At 42.7% G+C, this 18,214-nt stretch overlaps 1 protein-coding gene across 1 annotated transcript in view; it reads right to left on the bottom strand.

Annotated features, from left to right (window-relative positions):
• NSUN6 (NOP2/Sun RNA methyltransferase 6) overlaps positions 1-18,214 on the bottom strand; it is a 154,750-nt gene that overhangs the window by 114,717 nt on the left and 21,819 nt on the right. The gene's annotated exons all lie outside the window — the stretch shown is intronic.

Below are 18,214 nucleotides of genomic sequence, written 5' to 3'. Positions count from 1 at the left end.
TCTTAGTGAGGTGTATGGTAAACCCAGTAGAAGGGCATTACAATAATCATTGCTTATGAATATCAATGCCTGTAGTACTGATCGAAAGTTGGCTGTTGTTAGAAGTGGTTTAAGTCTTTTGAGGACCATGAGTTTGGCGTATCCTTCCTTTACTTTTAGTGATATATGCTGTTTTAAGCTTAGTTCTGTGTCAATTATTACTCCTAGATTCCGTACTTTCTCTGCTAGTATTATTTGTTTGTTGTTATTGAGTGTGATAGGGCTCTGTGAGATTTCCATATTTTTTTTCCGTTCTAAATGTAGGAATTCTGTCTTCTCTATATTAATCATTAGCTCCATTTGGTTTAATAGCTGCTTGATAATATCTAGATACATGTTCGCTAAGTTTAATGTCTTTTCAATTGTATTGTCAATGGGTAATATTAATTGAATATCATCCGCGTATATATAGTGTGTGATTCCCAGACCAGCTAACAGGTGGCATAATGGTAGCAGGTATATGTTGAAAAGTGTAGCAGATAGGGCGGATCCCTGTGGTACTCCTGTTTGGAGGTCTATTTTGTCTGAGATAGAATCTTTGATTTGCACTTGAAAATATCTGTTGTTTAGATATGATCTAAACCAACTGATTGTTTTGTTGTTTAATCCTATTTCTTCTAGTCTATTTAAAAGTATGTTGTGATTTACCGTATCAAACGCTGCTGAGAGGTCTAGCATCACTAGAATGTAATGTTTACCATTATCAAATCCCCTCATAATGTTACCTATTAGCACAAGTAGGAGTGTCTCTGTGCTATAGTGTTTTCGAAAGCCATGTTGTGAGGGATATAGGATGTTATTGCTATCTAGGTGTTCTGCTAGTTGCTTTTGTATAGTTTTTTCTATTAATTTTGCAATTAATGGTAGGTTTGATACTGGTCTGTAGTTGCTCAGGTTAAGTGGGTCGCTGTTTTTCTTCTTTAAAATCGGTTTTACTATTGCACCTTTTAGTGCGTCTGGCATGGATCCTTCCTCTACGGATAGATTAACGATTTTTGCCAGTATCTGGGATAAAGTATTGGCTACTTTTTTTTATGTCTGCGGTTGTTACTGTGTCATAAGCATGTGGGGCGGGATTTAGTTTTTTTAGTATAGATTCGATTTCCAGTTCTGATACCTCATTGAATGTTGACCATTGTTTAACATCTTTTTTTTTCATTTTAATTTCCTGTTTCGTTGTATTTGGGATTTTATTTTTTAGGTTCTTAATTTTGTCATTGAAAAATGTTGCAATTTCATTGCATCTATTTTCTGGAAGGTTTTGTGGAGATTCTGATTTGTCAATAGTGAGGTTTCTTACTATGGTAAATAAGGTTCTTGGGTTGTTTGCATATTTTTCTATTTTAGAGCTATAGAATTGTTTTTTTGTATCTAGAATAACATGTTTATAGTAAGCTAGGTGTTTTCTGTATTTTGTTAGGTTTTCGTTAGTTTTATTTTTTCTCCAAACTTTTTCTTTTTTTCTTAGCTGTCTCTTGATTTCCTTTATCTTTTCATTATACCATGGGTTCGTTTGTTTGGTATCCCTAATGTTAATATATTTGATTGGGTTTATCTCTTCAGCTAGCTTTCTGGTTGTTTGCATCCATGCTGTGGTAGTGGAGCAGCAGTTGGTGTAGTCTAATTTTGTTAATTTTTCTTATAACTTGTCTTTTAGGGTTTCTAAGTCATACGGTGGGCGATATTTAAATTTAATGGGTTCTTTTTTCTTTTCTTGTGTTTGGGGTTCAATGTGTTTAATCAAGGATTGTATGAGGAAGTGATCTGACCATGGGATGGGTGTGTAATCGGTTTTAATGTGTTCTAGGTGGCTGTGGTTAATGAATGATATATCGAGAGAGTGTCCTGCTCTATGCATAGGTTTATCAGTAATTTGTTCTTTGAGGCTGTATCGGAGTCAAGGGTCCGACGCATGCGTTTTGTGAACCGCTGCTTCAGGGATGTCTCATGCTGACTCACTCTGCCCGGCGCACCTCCAGATACTTCACAGGGTGCTGCTGCGGGGAAATCTCTAAATTCTTATATGTGTTGATTTTATAGAAGTCCCTCCAAATAGTTCTAAAAATCAAAGTACTTTTAGTTATATAACCATTAAAGCCTCACTTATTCACAATTTGCAGTGGGCACATCCTAAACAAACTGGGAAAAAATGCTGATCAGTCTTGCTTACCGTACCTGCCACTATTTCCTGTCTCGGCATGTAGGCGAGTTACTGACCGAAAACGAGTCTGATTTATAACTGATTCACAGATCTCACCTGATACCAGTCTTAATCATGATTTAATTGGGGAAATCACATAAAATGAAACCATTCGATTTCTTTATTGAGGCCACCCGGAATGACTGATTTCAACTGATAAATCCATTTCTGTTCACATTGTTTCAACAGTGGCAGGTACGGTAAGCAAGACAGATCAGCGTTTTTTCCCAGTTTGCTTAGGATGTGCACACTGCAAATTGTGAATAAGTGAGGCTTTAATGGTGGTTATATAACTAAAAGTACTTTGATTTTTAGAACTATTTGGAGGGACCTCTATAAAATCATCACATATAAGAATTTAGAGATTTCCCTGCAGCAGCACCCTGTGAAGTATCCGGAGGTGCGCCGGGCAGAGTGAGTCAGCGCGAGACGTCCCTGAAGCAGTGGCTCGCGAAATGCGCGCATTGGACCCTTGACTCCGATACAGCCTCAAAGAACAAAGGGAAGTACAATTCTTTGAGTTTTAAGAAAAACGTAAAAAAGTTAAAAATTACTTTGCAAAAGTTGGAATAATGGGCCTATGATTAAAAATGACCCACACAGGTGTGAAATACAAGTATATACTTGCAGCACCATGGGTGTTATGAAGGTCCCAAATTCATAAATGATTTATATGGAAATACCAAGTTAAACATTATAGCACCTAAAAAACAAAAAATTGTGATACAACATATTTTTCTTGATGTTACTCGGATCGTTGTTCTGTGGATAAATAGACATGTTTCTCTATCAGATTTCAATTACCCCAATATTGACTGGGTAAATGAAATGTATCATCAGTATATGCTAGAGATATAAAGTTCCTGGATGGAATAAATTACATTTTTATGGAGCAATCGGTTCAGGAACCGACAAGAGGGAGCAATTTTAGATCTAATTCTCAGTGGAGCACAGCATTTGGTGAGAGAGATAACTGTGATGGGGGCCGCTTGGCAATAGTGATCATAATATGATCAAATTTGAATTAATGACTGGAAGGGGGACAGTAAGCAAATCCATGGCTCTCGTGCTAAACTTTCAAAAGGGAAACTTTGATAAAATGAGAAAAATTGTAAGAAAAAAACTGAAAGGAGCAGCAACAAAGATAAAAAGTGTGCAAGAGGTGTGGTCATTGTTAAAAAAAAAAATACCATCCTAGAAGCACAGTCCAGATGTATTCCACACATTAAAAAAGGTGCAAAGAAGGCAAAACTATTACCGGCATGGTTATAAGGGGAGGTGAAAAAAGCTATTTTAGCCAAAAGATCTTCATTCAAAAATTGGATGAAGGATCCAACAGAAGAAAATAGGATAATGCATAAGAGTTGGCAAGTTAAATGAAGACATTGATAAGACAGGCTAAGAGAGAATTTGAAAAGAAGTTGGCCGTAGAGGCAAACAGTAAAAACGTTTAAAAATATATCCGAAGCAGAAAGCCTATGAGGGAGTCAGTGGAACGGTTAGATGATCGAGGGGTTAAAGGGGTACTTAGAGAAGATAAGGCCATCAATGATTTCTTTGCTTCGGTGTTTACTAAAGAATATGTTGGGAAGATACCAGTTCCGGAGAAGGTTTTCATGGGTAATGATTCAGATGGACTGAACCAAATCACAGTGAACCTAGAAGATGTGGTAGGCCTGATTGATAAACTGAAGAGTAGTAAATCACCTGGACCTGATGATATACACCCCAGAGTGCTGAAGGAACTAAAAAATGAAATTTCAGACCTATTAGTAAAAATTTGTAACCTATCATTAATATCATCCATTGTACCTGAAGTCTGGAGGATAGCTAATGTAATCCTAATATTTAAAAAGGGCTCCATGGGCGATCCAGGAAACTACAGACCGGTTAGCCTGACTTCAGTGCCAGGAAAAATAGTGGAAAGTGTTCTAAGCATCAAAATCACAGAACATATAGAAAGACATGGTTTAATGGAACAAAGTCAGCATGGCTTTACCCAAGGCAAGTCTTGCCTCACAAATCTGCTTCACTTTTTTGAAGGAGTTAATAAACATGTGGATAAAGGTGAACCGGTAGATGTAGTATACTTGGATTTTCAGAAGGCGTTTGACAAAGTTCCTCATGAGAGGCTTCTAGGAAAATTAAAAAGTCATGGGATAGGTGGCAATGTCCTTTCATGGATTGCACACTGGCTAAAAGGCAGAAAACAGAGAGTAGGATTAAATGGACAATTTTCTCAGTGGAAGGGAGTGGGCAGTGGAGTGCCTCAGGGATCTGTATTGGGACCCTTACTTTTCAATATATTTATAAATGATCTGGAAAGAAATACGAGTGAGATAATCAAATTTGCAGATGATACAAAATTGTTCAGAGTAGTTAAATTACAAGCAGATTGTGATAAATTGCAGGAAGACCTTGTGAGACTAGAAAATTGGTCATCGAAATGCAGATGAAATTTAATGTGGATAAGTGTAAGGTGATGCAGATAGGGAAAAATAACCCATGCTATAGTTACACAATGTTAGGTTCCATATTAGGTGCTACCACTTAAGAAAGAGATCTAGGTGTCATAGTGGATAACACATTGAAATCGTTGGTTCAGTGTGCTGCGACAGTCAAAAAAGCAAACAGAATGTTGGGAATTATCAGGAAGGGAATGGTGAATAAAACGGAAAATGTCATAATGCCTCTGTATCGTTCCATGGTGAGACTGCACCTTGAATACTGTGTACAATTCTGGTCGACGCATCTCAAAAAAGATATGATTGTGATGGAGAAGGTACAGAGAAAGGTGACCAAAATGATAAGGGGAATGGAACAGCTCCCCTATGAGGAAAAACTAAAGAGGTTAGGACTTTTCAGCTTGGAGGGGGGATATGATAGAGGTGTTTAAAATCATGAGAGGCCTAGAACGGGTAGATGTGAATCGGTTAGTCTTTCAGGTAACAGACAGACTAGGGGACACTCCATGAAGTTAGCATGTGGCACATTTAAAACTAATCGGAGAAAGTTCTTTTTCACTCAATGCACAGTTAAACTCTGGAATTTGTTAACAAAGGATGTGGTTAGTGCAGATAGTATAGCTATGTTTAAAAAAGGATTGGATAAGTTCTTGGAGGAGAAGTCCATTATCTGCTATTAATTAAGTTGACTTAGAAAATAGCTACTGCTATTACTAGCAACGGTAACATGAAATAGACTTAGTTTTTGGATACTTGCCAGGTTCTTATGGCCTGGATTGGCCACAGTTGGAAATAGGATGCTTGGCTTGATGGACCCTTGGTCTGACCCAGTATGGCATGTACTTATGTTCTTATAACTGATCTACTGCCTTTGACACCATTAATCACACCTTGATCCACTTTCCTAGCTTGGGACTCTGTCCTGTCTTGATTTTCTTCTTACCTCTCCCATTGAGCTTATAACATTTCCTCTGGTGGTTCCTCCTTTATTGCCATTCCAACATCAATTGGTGTGCCTCAGCGTTCTGTCCTGGGAACTCTTCTCTTCTCCCTTTATACTAACTCCTTTGATAATGTGATTTCCTGCCGTGTGCATGTTATAAAATCCGGGGTCGGCGCATGCAAGCGGGTGCACCGAGACCGAGGGGAACCCTGACGGCTTTCCCCGTTCCCTCCAAGGCCGCTCCGAAATTGGAGTGGCCTTGGAGGGAACTTTTTTTCAGCCCCCCACCTTCCCCTCCCTTCCCCTATCTAACCCCCCCAGCCCTAACTAATTCCCCCCCCCCCCCTACCTTTGTTTCAAAAGTTACGCCTGCCTGACAGCTGCTGGCGTGCCATCCCCCGGCACAGGCCGCGGTGCCGGAGGTCTCGGGACTGTCCCCAGACCACTATCACGCCCCCGGACTGCCCATTTTGGAAGCCCCGGGACATACACACGTCCCGGGGCTTGTGCGCGCCGCCGAGTCTATGCAACAGCGCGCGCAGGGGTAGGTTTTCGGGGGTTACGCGCGTAACCCTTTGAAAATCTACCCCTTAATGTAGGCATTCTCAGAGCAGCCCAATCTTCTTCCCAGCTTCATTAGAATGGGCTTGGGTCCATCCTCCATATCTGGACTGCTGTAGCAGGATGATAAGGAAGGCTACATTTTGTTTTACCTGTTAATTTTCTTTCCTTGAGTCCCAATAACACCTATCCAGGACCCTTTTGAAAATTCAGGGCCTGCCCTGTTGTTCTTGGCAATTAGCCCTTGATTTTGGCAGAAAATTTTGATTTTGCCTTTAAGGTGCACACAAGGCTGCCTTTATTTATTTATTTATTTATTTATTTATTTATTTATTTAACTTTTATTTACCGACATTTGTGAAGCACATCATGCCGGTTTACAATGAACTCAGGCGGGAAATACAATAAAACAATATAACATTAATAGCAATAACAATAATACAATGAACCAAGGGAGTAATAAAATAAGGGAGGATAGGGGAAGGAGAGGTAGGGGAGGATAGGCAGAGGAGTCGGGACAAGGGGAGGGAGGGAGGGGAAGGGGGGGAATGGGAAGAGGCAGATAGATAAATGAAGTAAAAAACAAAATAAAATAGAATAGAATAAAATAAAGGGAACTATGTACAGTTGAAAATATGTACAGGTACCATTAACTTAAGTAGCACTAAGGAAGTGCTCCTTCTGTACTATTTATCTCTCCTGTTGAACTGCTGGGCAGGCACAGTGCTATAAGGAGATATGTGAGACACAAATCAGCTCAGATGAGTTTCCTTTCTAAGTAGGACAAACATACAGGAGACTTTCTTCTGTCTTTCCTGTTTATGAAGTCTCTATTTATTGTTCCTAAAGTTAATTGTGGTTTTAGAGATAGTTGGTATTTTCTATTGCTTTGACATAAGAATACTTGCTATTGCTGGGGCAATGATGTCACTGAAAAAGTCTGTGTCCTCTATTTCCATCTGCTAGTAGGCAGGGATTAACCATGTAGCAGGACTAAAGGAAAGGAAATTAACCAGTAAGACTGAATTTCTCCATTTGACTGATTTGGCCTATTCTGGTATTATGTACCCCTTGCATGTAGTATATGCCTCTGATAGTTTCAGCTGAGGAAATAATGGTATGGGATTTAAAAAAAGGACCCTTAAAAGTTGTGCTTTTAAAGTTTCAAAGAGTTCCTTACTTTGAGACTAGATTGCTAAAATCTTTGCATACACTGGGGTAGATTTTCAAAGAGTTATGCGCATATCCCCGAAAACCTGCCCCTGCGTGCGCCGAGCCTATTTTGCATAGGCTCGGCGGCACACGTAAGCCCCAGGACGCGAGTATGTCCCGGGGCTTTGAAAAAGGGGCGGGAAGGGGCAGGGTCTTGGGCATGGTGCCAATCCAGGGGTGGTCCATGGGCGGGCCCGAGTCCTATGGCACAGTGGCCGTGCCGGAGGTTTGCGCAAGTTACGCTTGCCTCGGGCAGGCGTAACTTAGAGAACAAAGGTAGGGCTGGGGAATTAGGTAGGGCTGGGGGGTAGGTTAGATTTATTTATTTGTAGAGTTTTATATTCCGTTATTCGGTAGAGCCATCATAACGGTTTACAAAATATGCAATTATCATACAAAAATATGCAATTATCATAGTAGTTGGGCACAGTAAAACTTTGTGAACAATATACATTTTTCTTAGTAGATGTATAACAGTAGAGTGAGAACATTTTCATAACATTTAACGTATCAAGTCAGATAGCAGGGAGGGGTAGAAAGGGAGGGTAAGGGGTATATCAGGAGAGCAGGAAGAAAGAGGAAAGGAGGGGACGTGTGGGGGGAGCGAAAAGAAAGTTTCCTCTGAGGGAACAGGGAAAGCCATCAGACCTCCCCTAGGGCTCAGAGTGCTCAAGGTGCACAAGTGTGCACTAGGGATGTGAATCGTTTTTTGACGATTTAAAATATCGTCCGATATATTTTAAATCGTCAAAAAATCGTTAGAGCCACGATACAATACCAATTTCCCCGATTTATCGTTAAAAAATCGTAAATCGGGGGAAGGGGGAGGGCAGGAAAACCGGCACACTAAAACCCCCTAAAACCCACCCCCGACCCTTTAAATTAAATCCCCCACCCTCGCGAACCCCCCCCCCCAATGCTTTAAATTACCTGGGGATCCGGCGGTGGTCCAGAACGGCGGCGGTCCGGAACGGCCCCCTCAATAGAATCGTGTTGTCTTCAGCCGGTGCCATTTTTCAAAATGGCCGCCGCAAAATGGCGGCGGCCATAGACAAAAACGATTCGACGGAGGAGGTCGTTCTGGACCCCCGCTGGACTTTTGGCAAGTCTTGTGGGGGTCAGGAGGCCCCCCCAAGCTGGCCAAAAGTTTCCTGGGAGTCCAGCGGGGTTCCGGGAGCGATTTCTTGCCGCGAATCGTTTTCCTACGGAAAATGGCGCCGGCAGGAGATCGAGTGCAGGAGGTCGTTCAGCGGCGATCCGGAACCCCCGCTGAACGACCTCCTGCAGTCGATCTCCTGCCGGCGCCATTTTCCGTAAGAAAACGATTCGCGGCAAGAAATCGCTCCCGGAACCCCGCTGGACTCCCAGGAAACTTTTGGCCAGCTTGGGGGGGCCTCCTGACCCCCACAAGACTTGCCAAAAGTCCAGCGGGGGTCCGGAACGACCTCCTCCGAATCGTTTTTGTCTATGGCCACCGCCATTTTGCGGAGGCCATTTTGAAAAATGGCGTCGGCTGAAGACAACACGATTCTATTGAGGGGGCCGTTCCGGACCGCCGCCGTTCTGGACCACCGCCGGATCCCCAGGTAATTTAAAGCATTTGAGGGGGGGGGTTCGCGAGGGTGGGGAATTAATTTAAAGGGTCGGGGTGGGTTTTAGGGGGGTTTAGTGTGCCGGCTCACGATTTTAACGATTTTTCACGATAGTTTACACACCCAAATGGCAACAATACGATTCCCTCCCCCTCCCAGCCGAAATCGATCGTTAAGACGATCGAGGACACGATTCACATCTCTAGTGTGCACCCCCTTGCACGCGCCGACCGCGCATGTTATAAAATTGGGTGTACATTTGTGTGCTCCGGGTAGCGCACACAAATGTACCCGCGTGCGCTCCTTTAAATATCTGGCCCACTGTCTATAAACTGCTCAGCACTCACTACAAGTACCATGGGAACAGGTATCCTAGATTTGATCACCAAAAATCTGGTAACTTTATAACTGGTAAACACAGCATCTGCATTCTTTTGCTGGTAAAGCATGAGTGTCACTGACTTCAGGAATGTAGAGCTATTCTACCCCCTCTTGGCAAACCAAATGGCCACTAACAGCCAAACATCATACTTTTACCCCCTTCTCTTCCCTAATACCCCACACCAAAATATCTGGGTAAGGAATTGGAGTCCTGATATCTCTCCTCTGGTTGATCTCCCGGCACCTTCTGGTTCCCCCACCTGCATATGAACTGCTCCCTCCCTCGTGGTGAAGATTCCTTCCTCCTATTGTGGCTGTTATAGAAATGTAATCATTGTGCCGATGGTTAGGATCTTCTGATGTTACACAGTGGGGCAGATTTTAAAAAAGTACGCCTGACCAGCGCAAACAAGAGTACGCCGGATGTTAATAGATACGTGCGTAGCGGCACGTATTTTTTAAAATCCGGGGTTGGCGCGTGCAAAGCTGCGCAAAATCGGCAGCCTGCGTACGCCGAGCCGCGCTGCCTGCCTCCATTCCCTCCGAGGCCGCTCCGAAGTCGGAGCGGCCTCGGAGGTAACTTTCCTTCCACCCCACCGCACCTTCCCCTCCTTTCCCCTACCTAACCCACCCCACCCAGCCCTATCTAAACCCCCTCCACCTTTGTTTGAAAAGTTACGCCTGCCGGTGTGCTGCTGGCTCGCCATCACCCGAGCCGGGGGCTGGTCCAGAGGCCTCGGCCACGCCCCCGGGCCGGCACCATGCCCCCGACGCGCCCCCTGGAACGCCCCCGAATATCACGCTGCCCCGACACGCCCCCCTTAGCAAAGCTCCGGGACTTATGTGCGTCCCGGGGCTTGCGGGCACCGCTGAGCCTATTCAACATAGGCTTGGCACGCGCAGGGGGAGCTTGGGGCAGGTTTTCGGGGGGGGGGGGGGTACGCGCGTATCTTACGCACGTACCCCTTTGAAAATCTGCCCCATTTTGTGCAATTCCAAAGCCTTCCTCTCAGCCATGTCTCCCAAAGGGATAAGGGTCTGAAACCTATCCAGCAGAATCTCCCAGGGTTAAGTGAGGAGACAAGGATAAAACAAGTGAATGAATTTCCCTCAGAGATATTCAAATTTAATAGTATTTATTAAAAACAACAGCTAACACACAATAGTTATGTTTTCAAACACAGTGATATGTTAGACAGAATACACTAAGTTTTCTCTAACTTTCTTGTCTTAATATCTAAACTGTAGTTCAAGAGCACAGTACAAAGCCTTCAGAATTATACACGACTTGAGAATTATACACTCTATCAAGTAACTCTGTCAGATAAGTATCAGTTCAATATTTTTTAAACTATTGTTTCACTTCTTATCTATTTCTTTTGTGCAACCTTAGGAATTGATACTTTGTGGTTTTTTATGTCTCCTTAGGGTACCAATGAATATGTCATCAGTGGATACTTGTTCTTATTTCAGGAGTGTTCCTGGCTAAGTATTTTCTTTTTTGTTCTTTTAATACTTTTCTTTCCTGTTTACTGCCTCGCTTTATGTGTTTTTTCTTACTCTCTTTTCCTTTCTTTCAGTGTCTTTTCTATTGTGCTGTGTCCTCTGTTGTCTTTAATGAACAGGCCTGTTTTTGTCATCACACACAACTTTTTTTCTTCTTGGCTTGTTTAGTGTTCTTTGAGTTCATAGCTGGGGTGCGTTGATTGTTCCTTTTGTCTCTCAGCTCTGTGCCTACTTCCTGACATTTTACAAAATCAATAAGAAAGAGTGACTTCCTAACACCAACAATTCTTCTGGTAGCTAATTATTAGGGTCATTTATCAAATTGCAATAGGCTGTTATTGCATGCATTACAGCGGTATCACATGTGATACTACCATACCGCACACTAACATGGCCTATCGCAAATTGCATATGCAAATGGATTAATTTATATTCAAGTGAGAGGAGTTGGGGTGCGATAAATGTAATGTAGGGGGTGGTAGCATGGCATGTGATAAGTATTGCACGTTATCACGGGTCAGTAACGCAGCTAATAGCTACACCTTTTTTCTGGTGGTATGGGTCCGATCGTGGGTGGTATCACGGGCCGCTGTTTTATTGTGGCACATGTCGCACGTGATAATATCTCCAAACAATCCCCACACAGCTACCAAGTACTCCTGGACCAATACAAATGCCTGTTTTTACCATGGCAACCTTCCTAACACCATTTTGTCACTGTCAAGTGTACTTGTACAAGCACAATTCATGTCTTGCCTGGCTCGTAGCAGACAAACAAGACGTGGAAGAAGGACAAACAGAACAACAGCCAAGGCCACTTCCAAGACATCTAAGGGAAGGACCAGCAATGCAGGCAGAAGCTCCACTGCCGCAGACTCAGACCCTGGCCCAGCGGCGGGCACGCACCCGGCCTCGGCCCAGAAGATACAGGGAGCATATCTTTTTGCCACAAACATCCTTGCTGGGCATGCCTGACGGCTTTGTGGTAAGCAGGTATCGTCTCAGCTCTCGTGCAATCCTGAAATTATATGAAGACATCCGAGGGGATATGGATCCTGTCACCACAAGGTCCCATGCTGTACGTAGCCTCGCCAAATTCTTGGCTACCCTCCATTTCACGGCAAATGGCTCCTTCCAAACCTCAGTAGGGTTCATGGGAAGACTGTCCCAAAGCACATTCTCATGCTGTCTGGACTTGATCATCGAAGCTGTCACTGACAGTATCGCATCCATGCCGGCTTCATCACATCATGGGCTTTCCAGGGATCTCTGACACCAGCTGCTCAATTTTTAAAGAAAACCGTAGTGACTCTTTATCCCTCCTTTCTTTCTCTACACAGTCACCACTGGCTCCAGGACATTGTGGTGGTAGGCGGCCAGCAGTGGCAGTGATCCTGCTAACAACTGACCAGTGTCAGCCAGCTGTTTTCTCCCACCCTCCTTTTGAGATGGCAGTGCAGCTTGGGCCCCCCAGCTCAATCATGTCATTTCTCCTCTTCATCACATAGGCTGGATCAGTCCCTGCCTCCTTCCAACACTCCTCCTGGGCCTGTCCAGCATTGCCTGATGATCACTCTGCATCTTAGTATTGCAGATCTCACGGCATTTCTGTTACATCCAGCCCCTTCATATCAGGTCTCTTCTTTGGCTCTCAGCCCCAGGTAAACCTTAGAACTCCCACATTGCCAGTGGACTCTTCAGCCCAGGTTATCCCAGGCCCTCCTCTGAAACAGGTGACCTATTCTTTTGATTTTCTTTTTGGGTATCCTATTTACATCTATTTTCCCCATCTGATGATGAGGTTCTTTGGGGCAAGAGGATCACACTCATTCTGTCCAACTCACTGCAATCATCAAAATAGAAACAGCTGACCTTGTAAAGTAGGGATGTGAATCGTTTTTTGACGATTTAAAACAATCGTCAGATATATTTTAAATCGTCAAAAATCGTTAGAGCCGCGATACAGTAACAGTTCCCCCGATTTATCGTCAAAAAATCGTAAATCGGGGGAGGGCGGGAAAACCGGCACCCTAAAAACCAACCCCGACCCTTTAAAATAAATCCCCCACCCTCTCGAAGCCCCCCAAAATGTTTTAAATTACCTGGGGTCCAGTAGGGGGGTCCCGGCGCGATCTCCCGCTCTGGCCACGGCTGCGTTAAAAGAAATGGCGCCGGTGGCCCTTTCCCTTACCATATGACAGGGCAAAGGTAGCGCCAGCGCCATTTTGGTTCCTGTCACCCGATGTCACGAGTGCAGGAGATCACTCCCGGACCCCCGCTGGACCCCCAGGGACTTTTGGCCAGCTTGGGAGAGCCTCCTGACCCTCACAAGACTTGCCAAAAGTCCAGCGGGGGTCCGGGAGCGACCTCCTGCACGCGGGCCGTATTGCCAATATTCAAAATGGCGCCGGCGCCATTTTTGCCCTCACTATGTCGACATAGTGAGGGCAAAAGTAGCGCCGGCGCCATTTTGAATATTGGCAATACGGCCCGCGTGCAGGAGGTCGCTCCCGGACCCCCGTGGACCTGGTCCACTAAGATTTAGCCCATTTGTACATTACAATTATAGATAGTTAGCCTAGAGATTAATTTGGGGCAATAGGAATCCAAGATTTTGAGACTGGGTTTATGATTTACCATTTCCTGTATATAGTCAACTTTAAGTTTAGAATGGCATGTTTTCAGATGTTGTCTAGAAAAGAAAGGAATATTAACGGACAACAACTGAAGAAACTAATGATAAAAAATAAAAATCCTTCCAACAAACAACTGAGGAAGGAAATGACAATTTTTGTACTTATAAAGTAAGAGAAAGAATATATAAGTTATTAAACTCACAAAATAATGTTTATACTGTCTATTGTTCAGTGAGAGAAAGGAAGTTCAGCTCTCTTTAATTGTGCTGTAATAATTACACAGGAAAATGATTAAAAATGCTACTTTATATTCTGTTATTGTCAGGAAACCGCTGTAATAAAACTTAGGTGCTTTCTTATCTGTCTGTGCCTGATAGTGTGGTGTTCTTCAGTAGTTTACAGTTCCACTCTGGTTAAAGTGGAGCCCATCGAAACGGTTCTAGTTCTGACTAATGGTGTGTATCCTCAATAGTTTACAACCTGATGTTCTTCATTTCCTCACATGTGCATCATGGCTTATTTAAATATTCTCTGTACAGGGATATTTTTATGCTTTACTGGTAACACAAAGTTTTATATTACCTGTAACATGCATTGTTGCTATTTTAATGCTCAGACATCAAAGCAAGCATGTAACATACTGTAAAGAGTTAATGCAGTTATTTAATTAAGTTCCTAAATCACTCATGTCCTGGCTGAACAAGTTAGGACTCAGAGACAAGTCACGGTTGACTTGGATTTAATATGAGCTACACTGCCACAGTGAGCTTTGGTAAAGAAATTCCTGACTGTCTTTCCAGTTCAGAGCTAATTTAAGATCCAAACTAGGCTACTCATCTTTAATTCAGACATTGTTCAGAGATATGCCAGAAACATCCAATCTAAATACAAACTTGAAGCCTGTAATCTTATATCTATGGTATTATGTGCAGCTGCTCCTGGATCATAAATACCTCAGCTTTTCATTTTTCTTAGCTACTGATGAGATTGCAATTTTCATGTCATAAAAATCAGTAAATCAGGCTGATGAACTGAATGAATAAGGCATTTTGAACATTGAGATTAGGCTATAAAATGCAACCTCTGCCCCATGTATAGATGGCAGACAATGACTACATTTAATCTGCCCATTTTCTATTCCTACTGCAATGACAGAGACTCTACTTCATCTCCAACTTTATTCTCATTTCCTCACAAGTCATGTAAAAATATTTGTATAATTTAGGTAGCTTGCTGGTCTTTGCAGGGTCTCCCATACAGAGATTTCTGCTTTAAGCAATACATGTTTAGATGTTGCTCTAATTGGCTATTTGCATATCATGAGAATATTTGCCCCACTTTTATCAGTCTCTTACTTATATGTATGCTTCACATGCTTTTTTTTAAATTACAGCATCTGTGGATTAGGGAGAGATGGTTTGTAATTCTTCAAATAATCTCCTATGAGTATTGTATTAACAGTAATATCTCTTTCATGTGTGCCATGGCAATACGCGACATAGGGAGCTACTTTTTACTATACCCAAACTATTTTTCTTCTGTAATAAAGCACTTGTAGATAGTTCTGGTTATGTCAACACAGTGAATGGCTGCCTGAGATTTAAGCTCCTGACCAGTCTATTAGTGATTCAATATTGTTTAGAAATTAGGACCAAGGCTCAAGACTGAACTAAACACATTTATTAATGATTACAGTTTAATGTGGTTGCTGTTATAGTTCTTTGGTCTGCCTCTGTATGGCACCTGAACCTCTGACCCCAGGAAGGTTGGTAGTGTGAAGAATAAACAGAACTAGTAGGTAGCACAAACAAATCATGGTAAGGATTGCCAGAGGAAGTCTTAACAGGACATTACATCCCTCCTTTTCTTTCAACAAACCAAATTATATATCCAGCATATATCTTAAACTGGAGAAAACTGCCAAACAAATTAAAAATTGCCATTGGATAAATGAATGCTTTCATCAACAATGTGTCTCCCACAATATTTTATTTTTTTTTAATCAATGAACATAACATCGTATAAATATGATCTTCATTGTAGGCTTCATCCACATATAGTGCCAATTAATAGTGTTCATTGTAATTCAGCATTAATATAATCTGTGGTCACCTGTTATCTGACAAATGTTAAACTTTTTTGTACTATATATTTATTCATATGGTATGCAAAATAAAATATAATTTTTCTTCAAATGGTTATCCAATCATTTCTTAGCCTTAATCTGTATGATGGTAAAATCTATACAACTCTATGCTTATTGATAAAAAATAAAATATTGTGGGAGACATATTGATGTTGAGAGCATTATATTAAATCTCTTACATATATTAGTGTATTGCTTTTTGTGTGTTACTGAATAAATTAAAATATTTAGTCCTGAAATTGAAGAGGAGGCATGCCCATTGACCTGTAGCCTTGGACAAGGAGATTCAGTGTTGGTGCCTCATTTGGAATGGAAGGGCTTAACTCAGATTGTTTTGTTTCTAGAAGTGGTAAGGTTGGAGATGGTGAAAGCAGTTCAGGAGGAGGCAATTCAGGTAGAGCTGTCACCTGGAAATCTTCAGGTTCTCTCAAATTGGTGGATGATGGAATGTGGGTACCTGCATTGTTGTCATTGTTGAATGCATCACCAGTCACAGAATGAGGTTCATAATAGTATTTTAACATGAGCGGCATTCTCTTTGACTTTGAGCAGTGATCTGGGTACCTTTCATTTTGGTGATTTTGTTAAAAAGCTGATGTGTACAACTAGCTTTATGGCCTCAAATTCCTTACTATGACTTTGTCCCCAGTGAGTTTTGGTATTCCTAGAACAGTACACATGAGGTTTTATTTTGTATTTGGGAGTGATGTCATGTTGCTGTAGAAGTGCATTTGGGTTGTTGTGGCATCTCTTCTCAAATTGAGGAAATTTGGTATGTATAGGTTTGTTAAAAATAGTAATGGCTAGAGTAGCACTAATGGAACTATTTGATATAGCCCTGTAATTGGACAGAAATTGAAATAACTCTTGCTGAATGCTAGACCCAGTTGTATTCGCAGTCTGCAATGTTTTCTTGAGTGTTCTTATGAAGTATTCAGCTTCACCATTGGCCTGAGGTCAATACAGAGTGATTTTCCACTGTTTGAAATCTATGAATTCAGCAAGCAGTGAGAACTGTATGCTCTTGTAAAGGTGTTACCAAAAAGTCCTTACTTTAGTATCTCCAAACACTGGTAGATAAAGTCAGAGAAAGTAGGAGTGAAGTGGTGTGTCTAAAAATCCCTAATGGAAGGTGTCTATCTGAAGTGAGTGGTTTAACAAAACTCATGAACCCACTTAGCTCAGGTTCCTTCCTTCCTGTCTCCTGTTCAGAGAGGGTGCCGGGTTGTATCCAAGCCTTTAGGATCGGAGAGGTCATAGGGTCCGAGTGGATATCTGAAATATTCCAAGGAACCAGAGGTCTGAAGGATGAGGTGAATTAGTATCATATGCCTCATCTGTACGAGAGAGATTATTCAGTGTATTAGAGAAATATATTTTCTTTGTAGGGAGTTGCAAGGAAGACTGCCTTGCAGAGAGAATATCCTTCAGAGCAGCTGCTTGAAGGAAAGAATCAGCAAAGGGGTTTCTGAAGTGTATTAGCAGGAGTTCTGGTTTTCTACTGGGAAGAAATCAGTATCCAGTTTACAGAAAGCTTTCATAGGCACTTTCCCAATGGTATCTTGTCAAGGCTACTTACAGCCAAGGGCAGATTTAACAGTGACTGTTAGGGGAGCGCTAGGGAGCGATCCCACTTCCAGGGAGAGTGCTGTGCCCTTGGACCATGATGTGACTGCAGAGAGGAGCTCCGTGGAAGCGCCGAGGCAGGTGAGACATGTCCAAGCATAGGTGGACAGGCAGAAGACCAGGGACTCTGACCTCTACTGAACCTGACACATCAGTAGAGACCCAACAACGCAATGCTGGTCTCCGGGGTAGCCCTCTGGCCACTTGATAGCCCTTTTGGACCTGCCATACAGGAACGGCAAATGCACCAGGATGGACAGAGGTCGAGGGCAGACAATGGAACTGGAACAAGACATGAAGACTAGATGAGACTTGAAGACTGAAAACAATAATCAGACAATACTTGAAGACGAGGTCAGATGATACTGGATAAGGATGAGGCAAGGCTGAAGAGAAGAACATCAGGGACACTGATGAAGACTCTTGTTGAATGGATAGACGACAGAAGAATTAAAACTCAGTATGAAGGTATTCGGCCATGGCTCCTAGCAGCATCCATCCTGCACTGAGCTTCAGGAAACAGGCGTGATCGGCACAGGCCAACCTGAAGAAGCAACGGCTTTAGACCCAGCATGGAAGATGCATCCAATGGTCATCCCGAAGTTGAAGAAAGGACGGGCCACTAGGAGGTAAAATCCAGAACCAAGACATCCGAGAGGAAGGCTACCCTGACGAGGGAGCCAAAGAGTCTGAAGGCTTCCTAGATGTAGGAGTAGAGGAGGATCGGAAGGCTCATCTGCATACTGCTCCCAGCATCTCCCAGGAGAGGAGTCCAAAAGTCTCCGCATGCGATCCAGGGATTGACTTCCATAGCCCCAGCTTCCAGAGGCCCTGCACCCTTTGCAGTTGAGGAGGACCAGAAGGCTCATCCGCATACTGCTCTCAGGATCCCCCAGGAGAGAAGTCC

The sequence above is a fragment of the Rhinatrema bivittatum genome, chromosome 2, assembly GCF_901001135.1.
Source record: "Rhinatrema bivittatum chromosome 2, aRhiBiv1.1, whole genome shotgun sequence".
NCBI classification, from domain to species: Eukaryota; Metazoa; Chordata; class Amphibia; order Gymnophiona; family Rhinatrematidae; genus Rhinatrema; species Rhinatrema bivittatum.
This window is presented reverse-complemented; position numbering and strand designations above follow the sequence as displayed.